Source organism: Cavia porcellus, unplaced genomic scaffold (assembly GCF_034190915.1).
Source record: "Cavia porcellus strain 051 isolate PalLab524CR breed Dunkin Hartley unplaced genomic scaffold, mCavPor4.1 scaffold_19, whole genome shotgun sequence".
Classification (NCBI taxonomy): domain Eukaryota; kingdom Metazoa; phylum Chordata; class Mammalia; order Rodentia; family Caviidae; genus Cavia; species Cavia porcellus.
In genome coordinates, this window is record NW_026947502.1 from 38,009,314 (window position 1) to 38,024,786 (window position 15,473).

The 15,473-nt window shown below is 42.3% G+C and overlaps 1 long non-coding RNA gene across 2 annotated transcripts; it reads left to right on the plus strand.

Moving 5' to 3' along the window:
- Positions 1 to 757: 757 nt before the first annotated feature.
- Positions 758 to 15,163, plus strand: LOC106028412 (uncharacterized). Of its 2 annotated transcripts, XR_001202030.2 has the most exons (4): positions 758 to 1,391; positions 12,228 to 12,274; positions 14,288 to 14,539; positions 14,886 to 15,163. It is a non-coding gene; the product is annotated as an uncharacterized LOC106028412 (long non-coding RNA). The 2 variants fall into 2 exon arrangements; XR_010041154.1 differs by having other exon boundaries at positions 14,288 to 15,163.
- The last annotated feature ends 310 nt before the right edge of the window (positions 15,164 to 15,473 follow it).

Sequence of the window (15,473 nt, forward strand, 5' to 3'; positions counted from 1 at the left end):
ATGGTTTCTAATTAGTGGGATCTGAAGTCTGTTTTACCCTAGCGATCTTGCTTCCTCCTGGTACTGTGATGCACTGTCTGTCGGTGAAGGTAAATTAGCCCTGACTACCAGATGTGGCTCCCGGGGAGAGGCAGCACCAAACCACGAGCTCCTCCTCTCGGCAGAAGTACCTGCAGGCCTACCTGAGGCTCAGAGAAGTCCTTAGAGAGACCCCTCTCGCACTCCCAGACCACAGCTCCTGTTTTCAGTTTGTGATCTAAGCAGGCCTCCCAAAGAAAGAGTTAATGCAAGCCTTGTCCCCTCGCTGTCTATCCACTGCAACTCCTGACTCGGGCAGGGGGAGGTCTAGATTGCAAGATAAGGAAGGAGCTGGGCCAATTTTCTGGTTGCTTCTTGGCACCAAGCTCTCATGTTTACACAGCAGCCACAGTCCCTACCTACATCCTTCCTGGAGACTCTAGTGTGGAATACAAACAAATTCACCTCTTTCTACTTCCCCAGCCTCTGGTCTGTGGCTGATCTGATTCGCTATGCTCAGAGGGTCCATTGCTGGGTGGAGGCTCCCATATGGCCTCCATTACCAGGAGATGGTCTTCAAGGGGCTCCTGGAAATGCGTTGCACATGGGCTCCTGGACACTCGGCTTGCCTGCTCCTCTTCAGCTCTGTTTGCTTTGTCTAATTGTGTTTTCTCTGCTGATTTCAGTAGAGTTAATCTTCCCCATTTTGTCCAAGTTCTGCGTGGTGCATCTGGTACCGATTTGGCTGGAGGGGGCATGAGCAGGGTGGTTAATTGAATGCTTGGCAAAGGGCAGCAAGAAGTAAACTGTGGAGAAAGCGAGACCCAGGAGAGCTTAGAGAATGTGGTTGTTTGAGGCCTTTGCCCAATGCAAGAAGGGCACCACCTCCATTTCTGAATAGAAATAAAACCTAAAAAAAAAAAAAAAAAAGGAAGAAAGGAAAGAAAAAGGGCATGACACCATTCTGAAATTCAGAGGCAACTCCTGCTTTAGGACAGGCCCCCCAGCGCCCCATTTTCTCCCTCTGGGGTCCATGGTTACCCATAGATGACCAGGGTACCATTTGGCCCTGTAGGGAAAGGAGATGCAAGGGCAGGGACACGTCTGTCCCGGACCCACCCACCCTGAGCTAGGCCTTGCATTTCCCAGCAGGCATGCTGGCTGGCAGCTGCCGCCTGGTTCCTGCAGACCCAGTGGAAGGGAAAGAGAAGCAGCACCACTTGCAATCCGGTTTTGCCTGGGTCCAAGGCCAGCCCAGGCCAGACAGGGACTCTGCCTGTCCACCTGCCTGTTTGGCTGTCTGTGCCCCAGACTTTGAGAGCCTGCGAAGCATGATGTTCGAGCTTCAGATCTCAGCTCTTGGATGACCTCTGGTAAGAACTTCGGAGCCTCAGTTTTCCTGTCTGTGAAATGTGCCGGTTCATATACTATTCCAGGACACATCAGCTCTGCTCCTCCAATGCACTCACAGGCGCCCCTGCGTTCTCCAAGCGGAGGAAGGTGGGGTAGCCCTGCACGGTGGAGGAAGTGCTGAAGCCCAGGAAACCGGCTTCTGGGGCGTGGATGGCAGGGGCCACGCCATCCGGCTTTAGCGAGCTTGGGTGATACCTGCGCGCTGGGCCAGAGCAGGAGCACAGCAGCCACCCTCGCTCCTCCTCCTGACAGGGGGCTGCGGGCCGCGCAGTGTCGCTGTGGCTGCCACGGGGGTGACCACTCGGCCTTCGAGGAGGGGCGGGAGGGCCCGCGGGACAGCGACCCGCCCAAGCCTCTACCCGGGGCTGTCTCTGCGCCAGGCCGTGCACTCCGCCCTCCGCCGGCCTCGCGCTGTGGCCTTGTGCGGTATCTCCGGGTCCAGGGCTCCGCATCTGATCGCCCCGCCGGTGACTCAGTCTCGAGTGGGCCCTGTGCATCCTCGCCTCGCCTCGATGAGAGGCTGTGTCTCTAATCTGGTGCCGGTGCAGGTGTCACTGCCCCGCAAACTCAGCGACGCCGCCCCGCCCCGCCCCGCCCCGCAGGAGAGAAGCGGCCCCCAGGAGCAGGTGCATTGACCGCTCGGAGCAGAAAGAACCACACGTTCCCGTTCGCCTCCCTTCCCCACCGCCTTACCGCGCGGGTCCTGAAGTCTCACACGCAAGCCCAATCGGGGCGAGCCCTGGGCTTCGTGAACTCAGCAGACCGCTTGCCCTGGGTGTAGGCGTTGGCTGAGGACCCAGAGGAAGCGCCGTGGTTCCTCCCGGTGTGGGCTGTGGCTCAGCGAGTTAGGTCGCTACTCTGAAGTTTGATGTTCTCTTATGAAGACAGGGATAATGGTGCTACTTTCCCCGTGAGGAGTCACTCAACCACCTACACATCCTGGAAAGAGGAACCCCATTTTTACGAGGTGAATGAAGGTTTCGTTGGCCTCTTCTGGACTCCAATATAAGCTTTTGCACAGCCCCTCTTACCGCTACCCAAGGACAATGCCCCAAACTCCTCATGCCGCACTGCCTGGATTGCTGGTAGGTACCAGTGAGGGCAGGGACGCCTGCGTCTGGACACAGGTATCTGCAGAAGTGACCTGCAGTACCTCCTTGCTGCTTAGCTAAGTTGAGGCACCAGTCAGGCAACCATAATTAGAGGATCTGACCTCTTGAAGACAAAGTCTTTGTCACCGCACATAGCAGGCATTTTGGACCAGGTACACGCTGACTGAGGATGAGGTAAGGCAGACGAATAGGAGCAGATGAAGACATCAGTGACGGCCTTGAGATCAGCTGGGACCTGGATATCAGAGCTTATGTTTCCTGTAATCTTGCATTAAGTGTCGGTGGAGAATACAGCTTTGGCAAAGACCCGGGCTGGGTTGACAAGTTTATGATTGAGCAGTTCAAAGGACATCTTCTCATTTCAGACCTTGTCAGCTTTGCTGTCTTCTGACCTCTGAAGTGATCAGCTTTATATACAGACTTCAAAACAGTTTTCTCACCAGCAATGTGATGACGTCAGCCTCAGGCCTTCTCCAAAGCTACCGTGCAGTATGCCCACAAAACCCAGTGGGCACTCACCCTGAACACCTGGAGGCATGGGGGACCTCATGCAAAGGGGCACCCTGGACCAGTGGAGAGAGGATACTGGATAGATAAGTTTCCATTTCATTTCCTAGCAGAAAACTTTATCTGCATCCCATCAGAATTCTTAGAATTTCCCATGGATCATTAGTCATCCACAGAGGAAGCCTCACACATCTTTGCCGTTTTCTGTTCATGTTTTGGGTCCTTCCTCATCCCTGGGATCACTTTCCACAAGAAACACTACCTCTGGGTAAGCCTGTGTCTCAAGCATGTGTTTGAGGAAACTCAGGCTAAGATGATCATGTGTAAACTGTAAGGAGGGACGGGAAAGTATGGAAAAATATTCTCACAAAGTGAAAAAGAGGGCACAGTGTAAAAAGTACCTAAAACTGCCGGGTGTGCTGTGTGCCTGTATCTAGTCATGTGTTTAAGGTAAATCCAGGATCACCTTTGTGTTTCCTGTCACTGCAGGCAGGTGCGATCACAAATTATGTGGCTATGGATTTCACCTGGAATGAGCTTTTCCCACATGAATTCAAGTAAAAAAGACAGGCAGGAAAAGCAAACAAATTTACAAAGCAGTGCTTATATAATAAGCTGTAAAATTAAGCAGAACAAAGAAGAGACAAACCATAACAGAAAGGACATGTACACATTTTATGTTTGTGTACAGGATGTATCCTTGTATCATTATAAAGGTAGGAGTCAAGTGATAGAGTCCGCAGACTGACGCTGAGCAGGGAGTGCTGAAATTCAGATCTGATGAGTGGAAAATGAGTTGGTGGGGACAGGATGAGGGACACAAGCAGGAGCATGTGGGTGAGGTGGAGTAGATTATAAAGAGCGCTGGAGGTGAGGACATCATGAAACCCAGCAGCTGGGGGCTGAATGAGTCGCTGTTCTGCAAGGCTGAAGTCGCCAAGAGTGGTGATGGCAGTGGTTGGAGCACAGGTGCTGAGGTTACTGATGAACAAGGAGAGTAGATGCTTAGATGACGGTGGTAAGTACAGGTGGCGGGTGATATAGTTGGATGGCATCATTCCCAAGGGCCTGGGAGCTTGAAGGGAGGGAGGAAGATATACGGAGCTGCACCTCCTCCCCTTTGGGCCCTCACCAGGAAGGAGAGAGGCCTGCATGGGAGGGCTTGCAGATGGCATACTTGCAGGAGAGAGAAGAAATTTCCATTGAGGCAGACCTGAAGAGATCAAGAAAGAGAGAGAAGGAAAGAAAGACAGGAAGAAAGAAAACAAGAAAAGAAAAGAAAAGAGAAAACCACAAGGGAACATGCTAATGACGGATCCTGTCTCAGGATACGTAGTTTATAAAGGTTGAGAACATGGACATGGGTGAAAACATGAGATAATACTTTTTAGTGCAGCTGAAACACGGGAGACAGTTTCATGTAAAGTGCTGCGAGGAATGCTCATGTGACAGTGGTGGTGGAGGTGACCGCTACCAGAGCAAGAGCTAAGGTGGAAGCGTAAGTTACGTCGGGAAGAAGCACCGATCTGGGGGTCACAGTGCTCTGGGGTCCTCAGTCTGGCTCTGTTACTCACTGGCTTTATAGCCTTGGGCAAATCAATCACATTGTTTTCTGTGGGCCACAGTTTGTCAGTTTGTCTGCCTATAAAATGAAAGGGTTGGATAAATTCTGTGGCTGCCCACTCTATGGTCGGAGGGATTGTGCCTAAAGTATATATGTTTCCTGAAACAATTCTTCAAAACGTTGCATTTGAGCATCTCCAAAAGTCAGAGCTCATTTTCTGAGGGAAAGGACCCAAAGTGTGCAGTGTGAAAAAGTTCCTCAGGTAACTTTCCCTTTTCCTTTCTCTGGAGAATTGCTTTGCCAAGAAGCTAGTCTTTCCTCTCCCAAACGCCATTGCTCCAAAACTGATAGAAAGATTAGTTTTGTCAGTCAGACCTGGTTCGGAGCAGTTATCAGAGAAGACCAGACACCCTGAGCGCTGCCCTCCGGAGGCAGAGGCCAACAAGAGGAAGCTTTATTTTTACAGCTTCATTCTTCAGCATTTCCCCGTCAAATGGAATCTAAGCAGTTCAGATTTTGGGGTTTTTTGTCTTGTTTTGTTTTGCTTTGGTTTAATATGTAAGACCACTTGCTGTTACCCAGCCTAGACGCTGGCTAGCTTTGGGGAAGGCTTCCCCTTGGCCAGTGGCTGGGAAAAGTACAGGAAAGATGGGGGTACCTTGAGCTCAGGCATCATAGTCTCTTTGTGGACCCAGTGCCCAAAAATGCACCTCACATGCTCAACAAATATTTGTTAAACTGAAATCTAAGGCAGAGAAGAATAGATCAAAAAAAGGCAGCGATGTAGGGGAGTTCATTTGTTTTCAGCTGCCAGGAAAGGAACAGCTGCAAGAAAACTACTACTTTATGCTGAGCCACCCACCAGCATTAAAGTTGATGAGCAAAATAGAACTGCTGATGTGAGAAGACTGGAGAGCTTTACCACTCCCAGAGCCTCTCGGACCAGAGAGAGGCTCACATATTCCTAGGAAGGAGAGAAACTGAGCCCTAACACGTGCAATGAGTACCTTAACAAGTTACAAGAAGGAGATAGATAAACCTGCAGAATGATATTTGAACCAAAAATGATGTTGATAGCACAATGTAAAAAATAAAAGGACTAAAATCCTAAAAGATTTCAATACAGTGGCTTTAGGATAGACAAAGATATTGGGGGAAAAAAGGCAGGGTGATTTGGAAATGTATCAAATCATAAATAAATTTTCATGGCATATAGAGATATTAACTAATTCCAGATATTCATAGAAAATATATGTTTAAATGCATGTTAAAACTAAAAGATTACCTATAAAAAGAGAAATAAAACACATGGTGTCCAACCATTGGCAGAAAAAAATATGCAAAGAAATTAAATAAATTAAAATGAATGGTAAAAAAGGGAAAATTTTTGTCCCAGTTTTTTTTTAAAAATAGAATAAATGGAAAACAAAGATTTTGCAACTATGTCAAATTTTAGTAATCTTAATGTGTGTAATGGGGTTAAATTTATTTGATTATCTGACAAAAGTCTGATTCCTCCCCTAGAAGGTTAGCTCTATGAGATCTTATATCACATTATATATATGCTTTCTCTCATCAGTTTTTCTGTCTACCTATCAAAAGAAAAATGAATATGTCATTGTGGTTTTAATTTGAATTTCTGTGATTAAAAGGAATGTTCAACACCTTTTCAGAAATTTATTGACCAATTGCCTTGTTGTGTGAAGTGCTTGTTTAAATCTAAGCCCACTTTATAATGAGATGTTGGACTTTTCATTATTGATTTATAGAAATTCCTTATATTTTTTAGAGACAACTATCAGGAAATTTTAATATGAATTTCTGAACAACTTCTAGTCTATAGATGAAATCTTAATAAAATTACAAACAATTTGGGAATAAATGCAAATGTCATCATAGCACTAAAATCTATAAGGGTACAAAGTGATGTGCAGAGGACATTTGATAGCTTTAAATGCTATAATTTGACCTTGAAAAGGCTTTTTAAACAATGAATTAACTTGTGAATTAAGAAGCTAGATGACATGGAATAAGGTAAACTCGCCCCAAAAAGTAAAGGAAGGAATTAATAAATACATAAATACATGAAAATGTAGGGGTTAATCAACTAAAAGCAGGAAATAAAAATTGATCAAGGCTCCATTTGTGAAAAAAGAAGAATATTCACTGAATAACAGAAAGCAGAAAAATGCTTTTGGGAGAGTTAAAACATAAAAATATACCATGTTCAACTTCATTACAATAAATTTGAAAATCTAGATTAAAAATACATGGTTTTTTAAAGTAAACATAAATTCTAACAGAAATGTTGAAAAGTTAGACATGAAGCAAGATCACCAAGAAGCAGATAATTTAGAGCATAGAATAAAACCGGATGCTTCTTGACTCATTTGTGTGGATTGCAATGTGCATAGTTATATATCAGCACTAAACAGAAGAAAACACTGGAAAACTGTAACTCAATCACATTTATTGATTAAATCTTAGACAAAACATTAACAAATCCATTTGTGCATTAAAAGAATAATACATCTTAACTAAGTAGGGCTTCTCCTTGGAACGTCAGCATATTTCAACCTTAGGAAATCTATCAGTGTAATTCAGTTGATTAAGAATTAGAAGGAGAAATCGCTGTCTTAATAGATTTAGAAAAACTTCTAATGTATTCAACAAAGACCCACTCAAGATTTAGAAGAAAACAGAAAGAAATAGAATAAAGATACCTTCATTTTAATAATGGGAAGAAAGCATATGCAAATGTAACTGTGAACCACAAGTCAAAATCAAAAACAAAGACAGACACCAATGTTATAGCTCAATAACTAGCTAATGGGACTTTTTAAAACTTATGTTTAATTTTATTTTTAACTTTCTGGCAGGAGTATTAAGTGGACTGGAAGTCTTCTACCTTCAGTCAGATTTTGGTTCAGAAATATTTCCACAGGCATCATTTCTATATAGCTACTTTGTTTTGTTGTTGTTGTTGTTACTTTGGGTTTTTTTTATTTTAAAGAGGATAAAACTGAACACAACAAAACAGAATGAATCAGAACCCAAGAAAGCAATGTAAGAGACATAGATTTCAAAGCAAGATAACCAAAAATTTTCACTATCATATCGTCTCTTGTTTTCTCCCAAGTAGTTGTCCATATCTTCAGATATAGTGAATTCATACAAAACAACATAGTATAAAACCAATCCAAACAGGATGATGAAGGCCTTTTAGGTCTTCAGGACAGGACAATAAGAAAGTCCACAATGGCTGCCATAGTGTCTTTCATTCTCTTCCAAATAGCTGTCCATACCTTCACATATATTGAAATTAAACAAAACAGACTAAAATCACTCTGAACAAAGAATAATAGTTATTGCTGGATTTCACATCATGACGCTATGGAATCAGCACTGGGTACTGTAGTGGCTCTTTTTCTTCAAAGTAGCTGTTCATTTCATCATGAGTTAGATGATCAGTTCTCATAACCTGTTTATAATTTCTACACATGCATGAGTCTCTACATGCATATCTATCATTGCTGTGTTAGAGGGAAAAACAAAACAAAGCAAGACAAAAGAAAACAAGTTCCTAGAAAATATGAAATGAAAAAGTCATATAGAAGCACAATACAAGATGATCTACAATGGTTACTGTGTTGTCTCTTGTTATCTTCAATAGAATTGTCTATGTCATCAGGCATAGTATAATTGAATTTAGCAGTACATAACAATATTAATAAAAATGAAACATTGAAGACATTATAAGACTTCAAATCAGAGTGGCTATCCTAGTGAATCTTGTCATTTTCAGTGTAATTGCCTATATTCTCAGACTTGATACTATCAATCATAACAGACTCAAATAAAATCAGTCAATACAAAACAGCAATCTAACAAACAAGATTCAAATAAGATTAGTCATAATAAGACAGTGTAAGTTATACAGGGCTTCAGATTATGTTAATAGGAAATTAAGGATGATTACCCTAATATATCATGCTATTTTTGGGGTAGCTGTCTATGCCCTCAAATCTAGTGCAAGTAGACAGACTGGAACAGAATTCAATCCATCTAAACAGAGTGGTGAGAATAATGTGGATTTTAAATCCTGTTACACTATTAACAATATCCTCTGCCTTCCTTTTTAGACAATTCTTCCTCTTTTACTCCCACAGGGTACACTGCACATTTTGGGTCCCACCAACTCCTTCAGTTTTTAGACTGGGGGGGTTAACATATTTACCTAAGTGGTTCTGAACCTTTTTACTCCTGGGCTTGATCTCAAGTTGTATTCCTTTACCTACAAAAGTCTCAAGGTTTTCCTTCCTTATAGCTGAGTAGTTCTCTACTGCACAGAAGTATCATGTCTTTCTAACCTGTCTGTAGATGCTGGTCAAGTTGCCCCTGTTTCTCTCTGGTTCCCTGTCATATCGAGCATTGTTTTCTCATATTTGATTTTCAGTCCTTAAACCCTCTTTCAGGCTAATTATATTTCCTATACAGACATATCAATTGGCCCTACCGCCTGTCTACTCTGCCTGTATTTTTTTTTTTGTTAGTGCGTCAAGGCCATCTGTGTTAGAGATTATAGCCAACCTTCTCTGTCTCATTTCTGATATGCTATTTTTCTATCATTGGTTGTCTACTTTTCTCCTTCATTCTACTGTCTGCCCCATTCATTGAGGCCTCTCTGCCACTGTTGCTGGAATCCTGGTATTTTTTTTCTCTCTCTCTCTAGAATGTCCTTCAGTATTTTTTTAGGGTTGGATTGATGGCCAAAAATTCCCCTGGTTCCTCCTTGTTATGGAAACATTTTGTTTCTCCATTAATTTTGAGAGATAGTTTTGCAGACTACATCAATCTGAGTTGGAGGTTATTTTCTTTCAAGGCTTGGAATATTTCACTCCATGCTCTTCTTGATTTGATGGTTTGTGTCAAGAAGTCTATTATGGTTTTGATGGGTTTTCCTTTATAGGTATTCTGTTTCTTTTCTTTGACAGCTTTTGATATTCTGTTCTTGTGATGAATTTCTGGGATCTTGATTATTATATGTCTTGGTGTAGATCTGATTTGGTTGTAGGTGGCTGGAGTTCTGTATGCCTCATACATCTGAATATCATTTCCTTTTCTTATGCTTGGGAAGTTTTCCTTAATTATTTCATGAATAGCTTTTGCATTTCATTTATGTTTACCCCTGTTTCTTCACTCACATTTTTTATTCTTAAGTTATAAATCCTCTTGTCTTCTAGCCTTTGTATTGTTATTGCTTCTTTCCTTGTTATTTTTAAGAGATCTTTCATGATCAGACACTGCAAACCTATCTTCAAGTTTTGTTAATCTATCTCTAGTTTCTGTCAGGCAATTTTTCTAGCTTTTGAGGGAATTTTTAATTTCCTGGTAATCTCTTTGAATCTGTTTCATGTATTCTAGATTTTCTTTATATTCTTCATCAAACATTTCTCTCCTTTTTTTGTGTTCCTCCATTTTTCCATCTGTGTCTTCTTGAGAGGTGCTTAGCATTTCTTTTATTAATCTTCTTATATCTTGCTTTACTTGAATTAATATTTCAGTTTTGAGCTTGTCTATGATGTCACAAAGATATCTCTTTATGTCAGCTGATGCTGTGTCTGATATTGCATGTTTGCTGCCCTCAGTCTCTTTTGTATTTATCTCTCCTGGATCAATATTCACTGGGTTGGGGGCTTGGGGGCTTTTCTTATTTCTTTCTCTTGTCATGTTTCTGGTTTCTTCCATATAGGTGTATGGTGGAGGTCCCAGCCCCTTTCCTTGTTGGTTATGGCTTGGAATAACAAGCACACTGGCTAGGGGTTTTTGCCCTCTCCAGTTTGCTGTTGACCACTGAGATGCAAGCAGGGGCAGTGTGTGCTGGTCCCTCCCCTATGAGCCAGGCAATCAGCAGGGGCCCTCACCATCTTAGTGTGTGCCGGGTGTATGGAACTGGTTGGGACAACTTTGGGGACAATGTCATCCCTGGCTATTGGGTCCCAGCCAGGGGCATGACACAGCAGACAGATCCCACCAATCTGCTCTGGGTAGGGACCAATCAACTGAAGTTACTGTTGTTCCTTTTTCATGCGCGTCCTGCCCAATTCCAATATGTCATCCAGTTGGTCTCCCCTTTCCCATTGGAGAGTCTTATTCTGAGCACTCACCATGGGTTAGTGCAGGTCTCCACACTGGCTCTGTTTTCTGTTGGGCTCACTGACCCCCAACTTCAGCATGACTGAGGCTCTGGCTGTGAGTGCGCCACACCCTGGAGTCTGGGCGGCTCCAGTGAGAGCACCATGGCCACGAATCTGAGGTGCCCCAATGGTAGTGCCGTGACTTTGACCAACTCCTTTTCCTTTAGTTTCTTCCTGGGTTAAGAGGATCCATCTCCCTCCATCTTGTCTTCTTTAGGATGTTTTATTCTGGCATCTGAGCTGTTTCTTTAAGGGAAGCTCTGTATTTTGCTGTTTACTGATTCACCATCCTTAGCTCCACCTCTATCTAGCTAATGTGACTCTGTTGTATTTGTGTCTCAGTGTCCTCCAATGGGATTTTAAAAATAAAAAAATACAAGTATTGATAAAGAAGTGGCAAGATTGTTTTTATTTATAGACAGCACAACTGTCTACTTAGAAAAATCCATGCTAATCAACTGAGAAATGATTTGAATAAGATAATTCAGCAACTAGACAGATACTGTTCCCCATTAATAAGCAGTTGTGAAAATGTCATGAGAAAAAAAAAGACATTAGCAAATGACATTTACAAATTCTAAATTACCCAGGAATAAACAATACAAAATGTCTAAGAGCTTCATAGAAAAATACTGAAAATTATTTCCTAAATATTCAGGAAAGCTTTATGACGTATTATACAGGCATCAATCCATAGACAGAGCTATGACAAAACACGTCAGATGAGATGAGTCCACACTGCAACATTTGACCACAGACCCTCTATTAAGACTGTAAGTCAAAATGGCTTAGGTTTGCCAAAATTTAAAATAACATTTCCAACCACTATCAAAATTAGGTTGTTATTTTAGTCCCTTGCCCAATTGATGTCAACCTGTTGCATTTTTTGTTGTGATTTGATTGGATAAATTTTGTAGAACTGAAGAGATTTCTGAAAGTGACCTCTAGCTGGATACCTATAGTGATACCTACAGCTTCATGAACTCTTCTGTGTGCAAACAATTTGGTTCATGAACAGAAGTATTCAGCAAATATTCACTTCCATGCATAAACTCTGTGTCTTGTAAGAAACAAGTCATGGCCATCTTCCCCCAAAATGTAGAATGAATTAAATTTGTGAGTCAAGGTACTACCACTTTCACCAAAACAATGCAAGTATGCCATTGGTCTAGTGTTTAGAAACAAATAAAGTGGAGTAGAGGGATAAAGACAGATTTTGGTGTGTCTTCTGGCATCAGGAAAAGACTCGGTTGGCTGCAATATAATTTGGTGACATGAACAATTGCAGAAGCCGTGAAGCTGATATTGTCAAAGAATACAAGGAGGTTAAAGGAATCCCTGTTTCTGGCTGAGCTGAAATATTGTCTCTGCATCTTTTATGAACTGACCATGTGTGCCATTTTTCTCATTACCAAGGCAGGCTGGCCCTGAGGATGGAAGCTGCCGTGCTTTCATGGATTTGGGTAAGTATGCCATCTATTTATAACTGGCATTGTAGACTAATCAGTGCCTAACCTAATCTTCATGTCTAACCTGGGAACTTCAAGACATCAGCACAGGAGGCCTGAGGAGTCCATTTTTACAAGGACTTGAAAATTTGACGAGAGAAACATTCAAGGGGACTGATGCAAAAGAGAGGAGGTGAATACCAATTCCAGACTGGAAGTGTGGGTGTGAGGATGCAGGTTTCCTGAGCAATTGGTAGCTTGTTTTGAAGAGGAAGTCACAGAGACATGTACATTTCTAGGGCTGGAGAAAAAAAATCAGAGTACAGGAAATCATTCTAACTCCTTAACTCCTGATTCCAGAGGGAAGCTACCAGGCTTATGGTTGCAGAATTGCTCCTTTGTGTATTGGTTGTCTGGTGCAGATAGTGTGGTAACCAGGTTCCAGCCCTAAACTACAGTGCACCCTGATGAGTCCTGAAGTAAGGTACCCTGAGGAACGGTTGCAACTGCTTTGATGATTCGCCAACCCCCTTTCTCTGCATGGATAGCGATGCAAGGGTGATATTTAGCTAGGGACAGAATCCAAGATGGAATTCCTGTTCTTGGTCCTTTTTTCATCTCCAAGCCCACTCTGACCGTGAAACAATGATTCAGGCCCATTTTGGTTTGTGGCAGATGATCCAGGCATCAGCAGGAACAGTAGTAGTTTTCTGCTTTTATAGCAAACAACAACATAGTATCCTGTTTGACTACACACGGGGTAAGCCGGAGAGCTCTGGAACAGATAGGCTATTAACCTGTCTCTTCCGTGCTCAGTGAATGCATTTTGAATTCCGTGGCACAAATTCCATTTCTCCCACCTGGTCAGGTGTGGTCAGTGTTTCCGTCTGGCACCTTGCAAGATGTTTTTGGGATATCCACAAGACAGCAACTGTTGCTGGTCTGTTTTGGTTTTTGCATCTGATCCCAGGTTTATGGCTCAGCTTTTCCTCATTCGGATTAGGATAATGACACACATTGTCTTCCTTGAAGGTAGGTGGCGTTCTGTGGGAAAAGAGGCTGACTGAATGAGTTTCAAAATATGATGAGCAGCCCTGTGAAGCAACAAGATGAACCATAATTCAGCTGTTCAGATTACTTTGAGATTAAAGGGAAGCTACAGCTTCGGTCTCAACAGGGAGACTTTAGGAAGTAACACCCAAGTGCTCAGAGATTTTTGAAGTCACAACTTAAAATTATAATCATACTAAAAGACCAATAAATTTTGCAGTAATTAGATGTTTCCCCAGAATACTGATTTTGCATATGACCCTTAGTGTGTCAGCTTCCCCTTTTCTTTGGAATGGAAATTGTCAAATTGTTCATGGTTTTGACATACAGTTCATTTGATGCGAGCGATCCTAGAAAAGGATGTTTGTTTTGTTTTGTTTTTACGACAAACTCTACATGTTCTCTGGGGCATTTGTGAAGGGTATTTGAGCAGAGTTTGGTATATTTATAAGACTTTTAAAAGTTAAATATCATAGGATAAAAAGGAAGGCACAAAAAGGAAATACTGTTTGCATAAAACTGATGTTCCTGACTTTGCCAAATTTTGTTCCAGAGGTTAATAACCTTCTGTTTCAAAACAGGAAAGAAGCTGAATCACAGGGAGTCACCTACACACAGGCTTTGCTGGATAATTATTCAACTGACAGTTCAGAAAGCTTAACAACCCTGCTCCATGGTCTCTGAAGACAGAATTCATTATGTCTTAAACATGAAAAAAGACTCCCATTGGGATTTTCAGATCATGTTTTTTTTTTTTTTAAATGTGGTTTACCTGTTTAAGTACTTGGCAAAGAGAATAAGAAATGCCTTTCTTAACAGTTTACATCTCAGGCTTTAATTATTCCTATTTTTGATCTTCTAGCTACGGATGTAGAATAAAAGGGTCTTCCTTTAATGTGGGCAACTGATTTAAATTTTTTTAAGGCTTTTTTTTTCCAACTTGTAGATTTAAAAATCTTTTTATTTCCACATGAACAGGTTTGGTGGAAAAAGAAAAGAAAGCGTCAACTTATGGGCCTTTACTTGGAAGCTGATGGGTACCTTTGGAAATGTCTGGATACCTGGTCACACACAGATGCGCACACTGGAGGGGGCACGAGAAAGGCTTAGAGTTGCACACGTCCATGGTCGTAGCACTGCTGCCTTCTCTACCATGTCCTCCGCCGTGGGCTACAGGATGAAGGGCTTGGCTTCCAACAGGCTGTGAGGCTGTGAGGACTGGGGCTTGGGGTCAGTGAAGGTGTTGCCTGGTTCGGTTTCCATAAATTTACCCAAGACAGATCTACCCTGGAGAACTACTGTAACCCATACCCTCTGTTATTGTAGCTTTCAAATAGAAGGCTACTGAGGGCAAATATTTAAAAGCCCAGAGAGGTCATCTATATGCTTCCTGTATTTAGGAAGTGTAAGAGTTATAGAACTGCCTTTCTCCTTGGCTCACTGAATGGAGTTGACAGTGATGTTGGTGGGACTGATGTATTTGGGTATTTGGGTCTTTAAATATTATATTTTATTATAATCTCTGCTATACACATATATCTGTTTATAAAATATGTATTTCTCTCTGTGTACCCAGGAAGGATGAATACACGGAAATGTGAGTAAACAGAAAGTTCAAGAGAAAGAGGAACTGTCCCTAAAACAGGAAGGACAGAGCTACTCTGGGATTACAACAAACAGGCAGGAAAAGAGGACAATACATCTGTGTTTTGCAAGCTGGTGAACTCACTTAACGTTCTGAGAGGAGAGCTGACAGGGCGGTCTCTCTCCTCTTTACCCTGACATTGCATGTTTGGAGAACACTGCTAACTATTGCTGAAGATATGCGAGAAGTAATAAAATGACCAACACTCATATAGTTGGGGTGCCATTCTGTACACTGTTCTAAGTACTTCACATGTGTAAACGCATTTAATCCTTATCACTACCCTATTAAGAAGGTACACTTATCACTCCCATTTTACAGATGTAGAAACTGAGATCCAGAGGGGAAGTGTGTTTCCCATTTGTAGGAGGCAGAGCAGCATTTAAACTCAGGTAGTCTAAGACCAGAATTCATGCTATCAGTGATTAGAAGTTTAGCAGTAAGTTAGATAGGCTGTTACATGGTGAGGTCCTGTGGGAGAAGCTGAATAGTAAAGGAAAGAGAGAAGGAGACTTATCT